The sequence below is a fragment of the Polyodon spathula genome, chromosome 9 (genome assembly GCF_017654505.1).
Source record: "Polyodon spathula isolate WHYD16114869_AA chromosome 9, ASM1765450v1, whole genome shotgun sequence".
NCBI lineage: Eukaryota > Metazoa > Chordata > Actinopteri > Acipenseriformes > Polyodontidae > Polyodon > Polyodon spathula.
Genome location: NC_054542.1, coordinates 31,597,165 through 31,612,083, shown reverse-complemented (window position 1 = coordinate 31,612,083; position 14,919 = coordinate 31,597,165). Strand labels below are relative to the sequence as shown.

Below are 14,919 nucleotides of genomic sequence, written 5' to 3'. Positions count from 1 at the left end.
ACCAAGGCTGAAACAAGGAAGTCCCGCCCTAAGCACAGTGCAAGACTGGTGATTGGGCGAGTGGTTAGGAAGGGGAGTATAAAAGAGGAGGGCAGGGAAATGGAGGGAGCAGGTCTTTCTTTGCTGGAGGTGTGAGACAGTGCATTGTGAGTTGTTGTGTTGGAATTACTTTTGGAAAGAAGAAGGATTCAGAAGGGGTTGAAGGAATTCTAACTGGAGCTTTTGACTATGAATTGCTTTGGACATTGGGACTTTACTGGAGTTCAGGTACTGTAGCCAATTTGGATTTAGTTAGTTTAGTTTAGTTAGGTTTTTTTTTGTAATGGGACTCTTACTTTTTTCTCTTTTTTTCACTTGTTGGCTACAGTAGCTCACTCTATTTTTGAACACCTCATGTTGGCTCTGTACTGTGTATAGCTATCAGTAAGAAGGAAAACAGAATCATGATTGCAGTAAATCTATTCCTTAAGCAGAGGCTGCTCGGGCCCCAGAGGAGGCCAGTTTGGGATTGCTGGCCAAAACCTGGAATAATCAGAAAGGGGACTAGTTTCTTTTCATTCTTTTGAAAGTCTATTTTTGGATAGTTAGCTACAGAAGACAAATTTACAAAAAATACTTGCCCTCCATTGAGTTGTTCTGTGTGCATTGTTTCAAGGCACTGTTGGGGAAGCCAACATTGAAGGTATTTACCAGTTGCAGTATCCAGGGGGGGTGGCTGCGATGCAAACTCGTCTAGGCTATAAGAGAGAGGTGAAGACATGCAGGGGTCAAGACACGCCAAAGGGAAGTAAAACCGCTGGGCTTTACCAGAGTGATTGTGATTTACTTGCCTGTACTCCTTATCCCTGAAAGCCGGTCTGTGTCCTTTCCCACGTTTCCTGGGATCTCCCTTCCAGGTTTGATGGTGGAGTAGGAGACGTTACTTGACCGGTCCAGTGCCTCCTGGAGGACATTCATTCCAGGTGGAGGCGACTGTAGAACTTTGCGTTCTCTCTCTCTCTCTTTTTTTCACCTAACAGTTCACTGTATTTCTTTGACTTTTTTTCTTTTCTGTTTATTGTTGTGGAATATTTGTGTGCTTTTTACAAACAGGAGGGGAACTCCTTTGTTAATTTTTAGTGTTTTATTGTGTATGAGTAGTCCTTGTGTGTGTTCTAAAATAAAATGTGCATTTTATTAATTTTAAACTGTCCATTGTGTTTATGGACCCCTGGCGATCAAAGATTACCTGTGCAGGGCTATTAGGCCACAAAGGTCCTTGCCCTTTTAAACACAAGGTGGTGTAGCCAGCACTACAATTGCAAGTATTTTGTTATTTAATTTAACTGCTTGGTTACTACTGTTCTCCTACTGTGACACAAACACTAACCAAAACACACTGGTTGAAATAAAGGCACAAGGGCCAAAACAAGAGGACTATACAAAACACTCACGGACATAAATAACACAGGACAAACAGCACAGAACACAAAAAACAGTTTACCACACACCTCTAACACCAACATTACTTCTAACACACTAACCTCTTTCTCGCCTGTAATCGCCATATTTATACATCTGTGGCTGGAGCCTTATTTAATCATTTATTCAATTCACGGTTCCAGCCATTTTCCCACATGTGTTTACAGGGAGGATTTTAAGTCTCCCTGTCACTACTATTCCACAAACCCACATCCTCATGCTCACGTACCAATATACTCCCCCATGATACATAACCAAAACTAAACAAAATATACCAAAAATACATGCAGGGGCAGGGGTACCCCTTCATGTGGTTTAGAAAAGACAAGCCAGAGCACTTGTTTTGTTTTTCCTGCAGTGATTTAGAAGACAGATCTCAAACCCCAGTGCACTAGAGTGGCCATTTTGAAAATAGCTTTGAAACCAGACTTTAAAGGTAGAAGTGTCAGGATGTTAACAGTGTAAAGAGAAATTACAGGTACATTATTGAAACAGTTGAAGCAACAGGTGGGGATGTGTAACATTAGATTTTTTGGAACCCTGTTACTTACTCTTTAAATATGCATCAATACACATTGCACATCTAAACAAATACATGATTAAAGTAACAATTTTTTTTTGAATAGATACATTCTTAAATTGCTAAGAATTAGTAGGTTTATTCGTTAAACGATTCAGGGCCTGATTCTGAAGCAAGTTCAAAGACAAAGGCACATTTTCTGAATTAAGTGAAACCATTTAACTATAAAAAAATATATTGTTGGCATTATACCAATTGTTACTAATTTAATTTCTTTTCAGAAAATTGCCTGCCATTTTCTATGATGATGTACACCATTTAAGTGGGTATGTGTGGGTGATTTTTTTTTTTTAGGTTCTTTTTTTTATTCTATTCTGTCTATCATGGTAATCAAATATAAAGACACGACTATCCAATGATATGTTAGGTAAGCCCGAGATTAATATCAATCGGGATCTGTGAAACTAGCTGAGTGACCTTTTAAAGGCATATTTTATTGAACTAAAATGCCTTTACAAGTCACTCCAAAAATATCTTTACATTATAACAAAGACAATTCTAAAACCTAAACATTTTCTGAGAATCTTTCCTTGTTATAATACTTTAGCTCATATTTGAATAGCTATTATAGCACCTGGTTAGCCCATCGAAATCCACTTTCAGCATTTTGAAATGTCCCGATAGACAAAAACAGACTCATTGTAAATATCAAACAAACTTCCACTTGTGCCCCAAAACGAGCTTGACCTTTACTTCAAACGCAAATGTGAGCAGTTAGTTACTAGAAACCTTTGTAAACCCATGTTGGCTTCAAGTCCCAAAATACTTAAGCTAACAAAGGTTGAAACCATAAGTATCTTTGAGGGTGAGAACATTGTTGTGCCCAGCTGCAATAATCTAACAGCTATACAGCTTTAGTGTTTATAACACTTTCACACAACACTATTTTTAGTTAATTTTAGAGATAAATACACAGGCTTGGTAGTTACTTACTGTAGGCTATGTCAAAATAAACTGACATTGTTTCCCTCAGTGCAAGACTGAAGCAGGGGTTCAGTTAATAGTTCAATTTAATATTTAAGGAAATAAAGTTCTGAACTGCATAAGCCATAAGTTCATGCCCTTAAATGAATGACTTAAAGAGTTATAGAACAGTTTCAACTCCTATTTACAGTTGTCACCCCCTGCACAGTATGTATTCCTGCCATTTTCTAAACATAATTACAGTATTTTATTACTTTAATTGTCACATGGAAAGACACTGAGTCTCAGATTGATTAATCAACAGGTAAAGTCTAGAAATGTTTCTTTTAATGTTCAATCTGAATGTTCAGTGTGAGATCTCGAGGTCAAAATAAACAGATGGGATTTGTTGATTTGTTTTAGGCTCATTTATTCTGCACATACTGTATAAGCATTTAAAAACTGCTTTATTCATCTGTGTGGCAAATGCTCCCAAGATTTGATTGCACAATACTGTAATGAAATCTGAATCTTTGACAATGGTTTATATTGAGAAAACACTTGAATGTGATAAGAAATAACTGCTACAGTATATCTACTTTTGCAGTGGTCATCAAATCCATAAATGAGCAGATTTATTTGAAAGGTAAAATGAAATATGAAGCCATAACTAAACAGGGTTTGGGAGGAAAAAAAAAAAAAAACAGTTGAGAGGGTGAAGGGTCACCATGGACAGCCAGGATATCATTTATACGATGTGACTAGTCAGCTAGAAGTGTTCATTCTTCACAGTGAGGGCTCAGGAATTACCATCTAATTGCTGTTTTAAAAGTTTACCACAGTAAAACCATAGCAAAGTGTAAAAGCATGGTAAAGCATAGGCAACGACTGTGAAGCACAGAGAGGTGTAGTAAAGAGTATTAATAAACTTGGCAAACCATGACTAATTTGGAAAACTGCAAAATGGACTGTTGATTAGCTTTTATAAGGGTGCTTTAGGGAAGGTGAGGTGGGCTTATCTCCTCTTGTGATTCATTAGTAATCTTTGCAGTCTTGGATACCAAAGCACCATCCACAAAATATTATGTTTGTTAACATGATAAGTCATCATCAATATTGGACAAATTGCAAGCCTAAGAGATTTTTTTGTGGAGATGGGTCTTTCTTAATAAAGCATTGGTCTTGCCAGTAGTAACATTTTAATGGAATGGGCAAATGCTTTAGTATCCAAGACTACACACATTACTGCTATCAAATCTACTGTCTTTATCATTAGGAATTGTTTTACATTTAGCATTTACAATATTTGTTTCAGAACACGTGTTAAGAATGATTCTGTTCTGTGAGATGTTCTAAATGTTTGTCTAATGCAGTCATTGTACCTGTGGTTAAAGCACTTGTAGCTTATCCATAGCCTCATATCGATATATTACAGGACTGTGAATTATGACAAGCATTTCATAGCTTAAAAAGAAAAAAAAAAACACCATGAGGGGGCAGCTATTTTTGTACGTTGTGATAATCCTGGCTCGGAACAACACGTGTATATATAAACATGTTGGTTTAGATTATAAATCCTGTTTGGAGGCTGTCAAGTTGTGGTTGCAGGGTGTGATTGTGATATCCAAATATTATTATGATGTTATTCTTCAGGGAGAAGGGATGATTAATCTCTCTGACACCTTATAACTGGAATATCCGAGGCTTCTGAAAATGCATCCAAATTATGCAATTTAATTTAATGTAGTTATAGGGGTCAAAATGTATGCCTGTGGCAATTCAATATATTGTGTAATTCTGACATTGTACAGATTGGTATTCACTCAAAGTGGGAATTACAATAGTTGTATTATTTATGATTATGTATAATATACATATGTTTTTTTTTAATTCCTTTCAAGCAATAACAAACTGTGGATTTTATATATTATTCTGATAACTTTGGTTACTGTGAATACAGTAATAAAAGGAATACAGATAGGCTTACATAATGTTGTTTTAGCCATCCATTGATTCATCTCATCTGTAAATCTCATTGTGAAGGCATAGCAATAAAAAAAGAAAGGATCTGCTGAATTCAACTGGAAAACATGCAAACAGAAAAAAGCAATCATTAATCCAATAAAACATAACAGCCTTCATAAAACAGAATATGTTATGGAGGCAGAATAAATAATCTTTGAAGTATGTTTTGGAAGATATTGTAGAATTAGAACTGTAGAACTAGAACTGTTTATATCCATGTGTAGCTGGTAGCCCCGCTCTCCCGCATGAATCCCTTTGCCCTCCCTTGGGCTACTAGCATGGGTGCTGCTGGAATCCGAGGTTTGGAGGTCATTGATTCCGCCGTTCGGTATCATCCTACCAACTGGACCGCCTGCTCAAGAGTTTTAGGTTCCTGCCCCCAAACCCACAGACGAGGTCCTGGAGCCAGGCATTCCAGAAACTGCTCCACTAGAACAACCTCCACCATCCGATCCTTGATTGTGGCATCCAGGTACAGCCGGCCCACTGCATAATTTCTGAGCCGATGGGGATGCTCATAGTCCTGGAACTCTTCCTCCTGGAATTTCTTCCTGTACCCCTTCAACATAGCCCCCACTTGATTTAGGATGACCATCTTGAGAGTAGGGTATTGCATCATGGCAGCAGGGGACAGGGATCTTGCGGCAGCTTGTGCCTCACCAGTAGCTGTGGCACGAGGTAGCTAGCCCACTGTGCCTGGGGCCATCGGCCCGCTATTGCCATCACTTCGAACATGTCCAGGTATGCCACTGGATGGTCCTCCACTGTTATCTTCGTTGGCCAGTGGTCAAACTACAAAGTAAAGTGCTGCTTGATGCAGTGTCTCACCACCTCCACTAACCGGCGAGGTACGAGTGATTCTGGCCTTCTCCTATTCCTTATCACTTTATTGGGGTGCCCCTGAGCTACGTCACTGTGAACTTTAGCCATCTCTGCTGTCGGCTCTCTTTCTCCACAGCCTCCTGTGGCTGTCTCCACAATAGGCAGCTTTTCTTTCCCCTCGTTCTGTCTCTCACTCAGTATATTGTGTATCACAAGAGTATTCCACCGCTCCAGCCAGAGCTTCCACGGGGCTATACACTGCTAAACGACGAAGAAGAGAGCATAATTTTTATGGGATCGACTGTCCCCCCCAAGACCCCGCCACCCAACTAATCAAAGAGGTCCGAGCGACCACACCCCTGCTCAGCCTCCTTGTGTCATTGCTACGATTGGCTGGAGGGTTACAGGGCTTCTGATCCCATCTTCCAGGGTCAGGTATGCACCCAATAGCCAGGACAGATCTCCCCTGTCACAGCTTTCAATTCTGAAAATCCAGCATATTGCTTCATGCTTTATTTTTTCATTTATATACAGTAAATGTGTAGTCAATACAAGATTATTATAATATTTTCAAATTACTGGGTAGAAATAGCTGATACACAAATTTACATCTGGTTTTTACAGACCCTGATTAGCAATAGTCTTGGGCTACATTACCTAAAATAACATTTAGTCAAAGATTAGTGATAATCGGGGACATTCAAATTCATCAGTGAACTGCAACAGCAAGTTACATAAAAATGAAACAATTAAAAAGATATGGCTCAATGGCAGGATATACAAATATAACTGACAACATTTTAATTACCAAAAAAACAATTGTACTTTTATACATGTATGAGTGCTGCTAATATATAATTTAACATTTTTCCAAAATGGTCAAGGTGCTTGTTGAATTACTATTTTGAATGATTTTCAGTCACACCAGCCTAATGTCACAGGTATATTTTGTAATTTTTTTAGATCACATACTGTATACCAATTCTACAAATGTCCAGGTACTGACATCGGCTAAATTAAAATTAATTTAATAAAAAAAATCAGTTTAGTGTGACTAGTACCATGTTAAGTCAGTAGTTACAACAAGTGAAAATGTACAAGTTAGACAGATAAATTATCTTTAGTCACACTCGAACGTACCCTTACAAAACCCAGGTAAGAAATGTTTTGTTTTTTCGGCAGTAATGTTCCCCAAAGGATAATAATATTAATAATATGGAACGGTGATCACTTTAATTTTGATGACTGCATTAATGCAATTGTTGACAAAAACAAATCACGACCATCACTCTGCTACATACACCCCAATTTATGACAACTGAGTTAGAAAAGCATGAGAATTGTTGAAAACACCAACGGATATCAGCCTATGAATCAGAGGGGTTCAGCACATGTAAGGGAGAGAGACATCAAGAATCCAAATAAAAAACAGCTTATTTCAAAAATGACAAAAGCTTACACCTTTAAAATAGCCCCTGATCGTTCTTCCCATAGAAGATCATTCTTTCCTTATGGCTTCAAGTTAAAGAAGTCAAACACATCAAACAAATGCAAGCTGTAAAACCACACTGACGGACTTCACAGATGTGTTCCATTGAAATTAATTTACTCCAACACCTACTTTAAAGAGACTGACCAGCTATAAATCATAGAAACACAAGGTACATGGCAGGGAACATAAGTCATATGTTCGATTTATTGCTTGTATGTGTGTTTTCATCTACGCCTGTTTCTCAAACAGCAACAATTTTCAACTGCACAAATCATCAGGGTTTTCATCGCAGCTGCAAGGTTGAAGAATGGTTTGATTCCCGACACTCAACTTCAAATTGGACGAATTGAACATAGTATAGGATATTATTATTATTATTATTATTATTATTATTATTATTATTATTATTTTGCTATGGGTACAGACTATTAGAGTTGTCTTAACTAATGTATTCTTTCATAGATTCACTTTGTATCATGTTGTGTTTCATTCATTACACTCAGCTGATCCCTATAGCCTCAGTGGAGCTCCCAGAGTCATGTCCAAACACTTAAGTACATCATGTACACCAATGCATAACCCTTAAACTGCAACATTGCCCCTATTTAAATATGCTAAACACAATGAATTGTCTTGTTAAATTATATAAAAACAAACAAATTATATTTTAAACACAAGTTACTCTGCAGATCATTTTACCACTAGCGAATTCCAATGTCACACCAGTGATCAAATAAATAAATTAACATGGTGAATAATCCAAAACAATCTATATTGGGGTATGAACTATATTACATAGAAAATGTAACCTGTGCATACAAGATTCAAATTCCAGGTCTACAAGTCTTCCGGTAGTCAATACAAAACTTTACTAAATAATGGCAGTTGCAAAAAATTTAGGTTACTGTTTAATTGTTTTCCTCTGTATCATCTGTGCCAGAGCACAGAATTTCCTTCACACAACCAAAACCACTTGGTTTCCCATGTTTGCATGTCACCTACAGAAATCCTTACAAATAAACACAGTAATGTTTAGCTTCTGGTGAGTGTTATTTGTATATGAAAGCAGCAGGTAACCGTAGGATTTTGACCCTAACCCTGGTTGTCAAGTGAAACACCAGTCCGGGTAGTGTGGTGACATTCAGCAGTGTATCAACTTTTGTGTTTGGACTGACATTTTTCTATAGGTTCTCATGAGACCCATTTAGATGTAACCATTGAAGGTTGAAACACTTCAGCTTCAGTCAGTTGTGAAGATGTTTTCAGTTCGTTCTGCTGTTAATACTAGCCGTCTTTGCAGAGGAAGTGGATTAACATCTGGTAAAAGCAAATACCACTCATGTCAGATCTTGCCCTTGGACTCCCAATACAGCTGCAAATAAAACATGTTACCAATGGGAAAGGTTTAGAGAATCCATAACACTTCATTTGAATATGTATCTATTGCCAAATGAAGAGGCTAATTCATTTTTAAAGTAAAGGCACTATCAAAATAACTTCTAAATATATACAGCTTTCAATTTACAAATCAGTGGTGACTTACGAGAGATGCGTGGGCATTTTGTGTGGAGCTGAGCACTGAGCTTTGTGTAAGATATGAGGTTGGAGGTGGTCCAGAACACCTGACTTCAACCTCTGCATAGCACCTCCACAGTTCCTTTTTAGTCAGGATTATACAGGCTTTTTGCAGCTTGCAGTCCAAATCCAGTCTTTAAAACCCAGCAAAACAAAAAGGGCATTCTGCTCATGCTGAACTGCCATCTGCTCCCAGGGATCTTTAGAAGCAAGTTAGTCTACTCACAATCTCTCCATCTCCATTTTGGCAAAACCCTAAATATAGTGAAATTCTATGGCTCAGCTTTTGCAGTTTTGAACAAAGAAAAATCTCTGAACTTAAAATACACAGTTGTTAGAAAGCTGTTTACAGTATTTCAGCTTTTAAGTTAAAGTTGTCCATCCATCTTTACTAGAAATGTGTGCAGTACTTTAAGTTTCCATATCATTTTCCAATTGCTTCCAAATCATTCATTCTATGTAACAATACTTGTTTTGTCATACTTAAAATGAAACGTTTTATATAACTTGAATTAAAGACTTGTTTTGAAATTTCAGAGGCATAACACAAATCAGAGCTCATGTTTATCAATATATAAAACTAAAATCTCTTTTTAATCCATTTCATGCACTCAGAAACTTCTGGCTGGCAAGCAAGTACCAAACAATAGATGTAATTTGTTTACAGTTCCACATGACTTGTTTTTTTTTCCAGTGTATTTTTCTAATCAAAATTTTAAGTCAACCTTGCTTCTGGGAAAACCAGTCATACCTTGACATTAGAAAAGCCATATGATTGTTTTTAGGGAGCTGCCATGGGTGCAGGCAAACTCACTGTAAACTAGCTTAAAACAGACTTTTTTTACATTGAGCACTTTTTGTGTTATTGTCGGTCCATCCCCTTTTTCCAGTGTATTCTTTCTAGTTGTCACCTAGTAAAATAAAAAAATAAAAAGTTGTCAACATAAAACTTGTATATAGAGTTTATTGACTTTGTTTTACTTTATTTCTTTTACAGCTGGTTGTGCATTCCAATGGCCTGTTCGCAACCTTACGAATATACTTTGAAGTCTTAAGCAATAATGTTTAGGCAATTTTTCCAGAACATGTAGGAGACAGTACCTTATGGCAAACATTTCAATTTACCATTGCATTCCACAGTTTTTTGACTGGGGAACAGACACCCTCCAACCATACAATATTATCCCTTTGAATCCAAACACATACACCATGTAAAATAAAGTAAAACGGGGAGGTGACAGTAAATTAAGTGAATTATGTTAGCTTTATTGTATCTATTATATTCTTGTATCTACATTTCTAAACACGCCACAGTGGATTAGCCTCTGTGCCAGCTTTGGCATTTACATTACAGTGCAAGGCACTAGTTCTTCATAACCGTTTTTAAGTTATATTATTATAAATAAATACTATGATCTATGGAAATGCCTGTAATAAAATACAGACTTGTGCAGTCTTACACCATTTTTAACATACATATCTTTTTGCACCAGCTTTTTTTCTGTTATACATAATTATAAGCTGATTGCACCCAATTAGGTGTACAATGATATCTGCTTTTGTGGTAAATACCACATTGAGACGATCAAAACTAATTTAATAGGCACAGCCCTTAGCCTGAATAGACTATACGTTGAAAAGATATGGAGGGGGGGGGGGCATTATTTTAACAGATAATGAACACACAGGCCCCAGAGACTTAATAATTGTCTAAGTTTCATCCTTATCTTATTGACACAAGACACATTTTTTTCAATCGACATATTTCTGCTTTAAAAGCCGGTTCATTTAAATCTTCCTAATTAATGTTATTACCATTAATAACACCAGATTCACTATTGATAATAATAAAAACCATCTAATTGCCACACATTTCAACATGGTTTTGCTGGAATATTTAATGCCGGTAGACAAAACTCTAGCTAGCTTAGAAAAGGGGGTTCGTTTGTCTGTTTTTTTTAGAATAGCCCACTATAAACAACCTCTTTAAACATCTGTGAATAGCATGCCAACAGGAAATCAAGGAGGTTTCCACATGATACTAAACATATCATCACTCCCTTAATATTGTGCAATCTACATACCTTGAAACCATATGAGCAGGGTATAAAACAAGGGTAATAAATAAAATTGTAACTAGTGTCAATTGTAAGCTAAAGCAATGTCTTTTAACCACCTAAATCATTGTAAACCGTTTTCATGCCACCTGTAAAATCATGTTTTTTTTTTTTTTTTGTTTTGTTACTCTTATATGGAATATCATCCATTTTTTTGAGCAAGTTCTAAGACAATTCTTATGTTCCTGTAGGAAGGAAAAGTGTTCTTCTATGATATCTTTAACTGTTCAACTGATATCTTAGTCAGTTCAGACACATCTTTTGAGAAGCTGCCTGCTTTAAAGTTTAGCAACAGTTTGCATGACTGATAAACACAGACTAGACACACCTGTTTTTCACCACATATGTTGTCCAGATTCTCTGACCCTTTTTTCTTTCTTTTTTGTGTGAAAGTGAAAAAATAACAATGCCTCTATAAGTTAAGTTGTCCCACCACTAGAAATACAAAAACACAATGGATTTCTAAACTATTAAGTCAGAGGATACTTCCTAAAACATAAAACTAATAATATTTAATGCCACTTCCACCTTTGAAGACACATCTTTTTGTAACAGCTACAAGAGGATTATTAGAAGCTATTTGCCTTTGCCCTTATTTCCTCATTCATATGTAAGCATTTAAGCTCCACTGTTCTCCTATAGACAGGTGTTTTACATAATGGTACAAATCTATTAATTTCTGATGGATAATTAAATCTTTCATTTTGAAGTTAAGAACAAAGGCCAGTAACAGTGTTACCCCAACTAGCCCTACATATGTCAGGAAATCATTCCTTTGTTTATCACATTTTTTTTTAACAAATTGCTTGTGCATGTTCGGCATACTTCTACTCCAGGAGGTCAACTTTAGCTCAGGCATTTTTTTTTTATTATTTGTTTTAATACACATTAAAATGTATGATGACAGTACTGTAATGTTTGTTTTAAAAAAAGCAACACTTTTCATTTTTTATTTTACCCTCAACATTTTGTTAATGTGTTTTTTATTAAACTTGGATCTATTTTAATAAGGTGCATTTAATAAATTGAGATACTTGCTGACATCATAATGGTCATTTTGTTCAGTTTTTAATATTCATGTAACATTTACTAAATATTCTCTCGTTCTCAAAATCTATTTATTCTCCCATATCCACTCGATCATATATAGTGTAGGATAACATTTTACACTGTCTAATTACTGTGTATTTGCATAGTTGTTACTTAGTAAATACATGTGTACTTACATATAATTACAATGATATTATACACCGTTACAATATACTTAATGTGTAAATTGTTTTTTGCATGATAAAACCCTAATCCTAGCCTTAACCCTATCTCTAACCCTAACTCTAAACCTAACCCTGACCCATTTCTGATGCAACTGTGTACTTACATATATCATGCAAAAATATTTAGACATGAAGTACATTTTAACAATGTATAGTGACAATGTATTTACTATATAACTGCTAATTAAATACACACAATTAAAGACACTATGTGTTACAAAACAGAGTGTGTATCTGTAGATAAAAAAAACTTTTCTTTAAATGAGTATGTGGCTCTCCACCATTCCCTCATTCCAGTTTATAGAGAACCCCATTGTTGCATACTGTACACTATGTGATCATTGGCTTTATGTCATTCTTTTCTTGAATTGAATTCAATTCTTCTAATTGAATGGAGTTAGTCACAGAAGTAAACTTTGAGGACCCAAATCAGACACATTTGTTCATAAAATGGTGAAGGTTTAATTTGGGAATTACAAAGTCATACGAGTTAATGTCCTTGACATTTCCTTAAATATCTTACTGATCTCCCCTTCCAGAGACACCTAAATCCTATCTGGATTATTATAAACTAATAACAAATAGAAAACTTAGCTTTAATTATTGTAAAGTTTAGAAGCCTTTAAGATCTCAAACTCGCAAATCAGAAAGACTAGTTGTGACCTTGTGTTGCAGGTCTTTCTAATTCTCTATTAAGCATGAGTGCCCAAGGTCTTCATTGGAGAGTTGTACAAGTAAGGTATATCCTATGACATCCAGTTTGCATTCACTCAGCATAGTTTACCTCTGCTAGTTCAGTAAGGCAAAGTTTTAATGAGAAAGATCTGCAGCAAATGTTCTAGCAGCCTAGAATGTGGCACCTTGCTTCCTTACACACGTCTTCAGATTACCACACACACAATGAATGTGTAATTCAGAGCTACTTGCGAATCACAATTTCTGCCTGCATACGTGTTAAATAAACATTGTATTTTTCCATTCATCTAGAATAACAGTATGGAAGAAGTATCCAGGAAGCATTGCACTGTATATTCTGATGACTGCTTCTGTTTCTTGATGATGCACTCTATCTTTTTGTACATTTATTAAGCTAAAATACATTGTCAATTGGACACAAATAGACATCATATACCATCAGAAGAAAATATATATATATCTCATGTATTTTGTATTTCAAGAAGTTATTATATTTATATTGTTTCCATATGCTCGTCATGCTAACAAACTTTGTGCCATGAGGATTACATTTTTTGAAGAACAAATTTGTATTTTGATAGAACAGATAATGCTTTCTGACAAGATGTGAAGTTTAATATTCATGAATTTCCCAATTCAAGACAAAATATACAAAGAACATCAATTAAATCAGTTATGAAGGAAACACAAAGATGCAAACAATAGAGATCATAAACACCAGAATGAAAAAGTTTATAAATAGACCAAAAAAAGCTATTATTTTGTCTTTATCTTTGAGACTGGTGTTACCAAATTACTTCCCTCTAGAAAAATTGCAAACAGTTGTGAATTGCGCCCCTTGACCTTCCAGTGTTTCTTCAGTCAAAAATAAGTAAGAGGGGTCATGTGGCAATGTGGCACCACATGGCTGCTTTACATTGTACAAAAAATATTGTGGAATATTCTTCTGGGACAGATTTTGTAATTTACTCCTTTGTTTGATATTGGAAAAACACCTGTTAATTTGTATAAAACTAAAACCAAACAAGTAATATAATCCAAGGTTGAGTTGTTAGTTTCTCACTAACGTTAACATGATTTGTATTCTCCTTTCAAAAAGTAAATTACACACTTGAAAATATGCCCCAGACTTTTGAATGATAAGGCTGCACATTTGTCTGTGTACTTTGTTATTTTTTATTTATTTATTTTTTTATTTTTTTCCCGGATATCCCAATTTGGATAAAAAGTCAATTCACATGACGTTTATGCACAAAAAAAAAAAAAAAAAAAAAATGCAATTTCCAATTTGGCAGATGTTTTAATCTAGGATCCGTAATTCTGTAGCTATGGCAAGTAAACAGTAAGGCGTTTTATCCTAAAATTGAAATTGAATGTTTAGCTTTTAAGACTCAGCTTTTTTTTTTTTTTTTTTTTTTTTTTTTTTTTGCAATCCTTAAGAAACTTTTTGTGATCCCATTGTCTGTAAATATAAAACAATGTCACCCACAATCAGATTTACCCAAATTAACTTAATTCTGTTCCTTTTACTTTTCACATGTCATCACTATTTCTGTATTTACTGCCATCTGTAAAGTGTGAAGCGAGAATATGTTCTCTCGGTTTCTGCCCCCCACTGATAAATATGATCTGCATTAGCATGGCGTGTTTACTGCATTGCATGCTTTGGTACATGTCCAGTAAATATACCACCCTAATGCAGATCAAATTTCTCATTTTCACCTCTAATAATCCTTGGTTATTAAAACCATCTTTAGTTAAAACACATTCTTATTAGTTGTGAATGAAGTGCCGGCACCATTGCTCTTTGAGGAAAGCCTTCCACAGAGATCAGTGCTTGGTGCATGCTCAATCTGGGAAAACAAGATGTCTATGCCTTGCCGCAGAACAGCTTTATTGTTGATATACTCTATAAACAGTGCCAAGATACATTATTTGCCTGTTCACTGTATATTCTGTTATGATTCTAACAGA

The 14,919-nt window shown here is 35.7% G+C and overlaps 1 pseudogene; it reads right to left on the bottom strand.

Annotated features, from left to right (window-relative positions):
* Positions 1 to 957, bottom strand: part of LOC121321071 — an 88,634-nt pseudogene extending 87,677 nt beyond the window's left edge.
* Between the last annotated feature and the right edge of the window lie 13,962 nt (positions 958 to 14,919).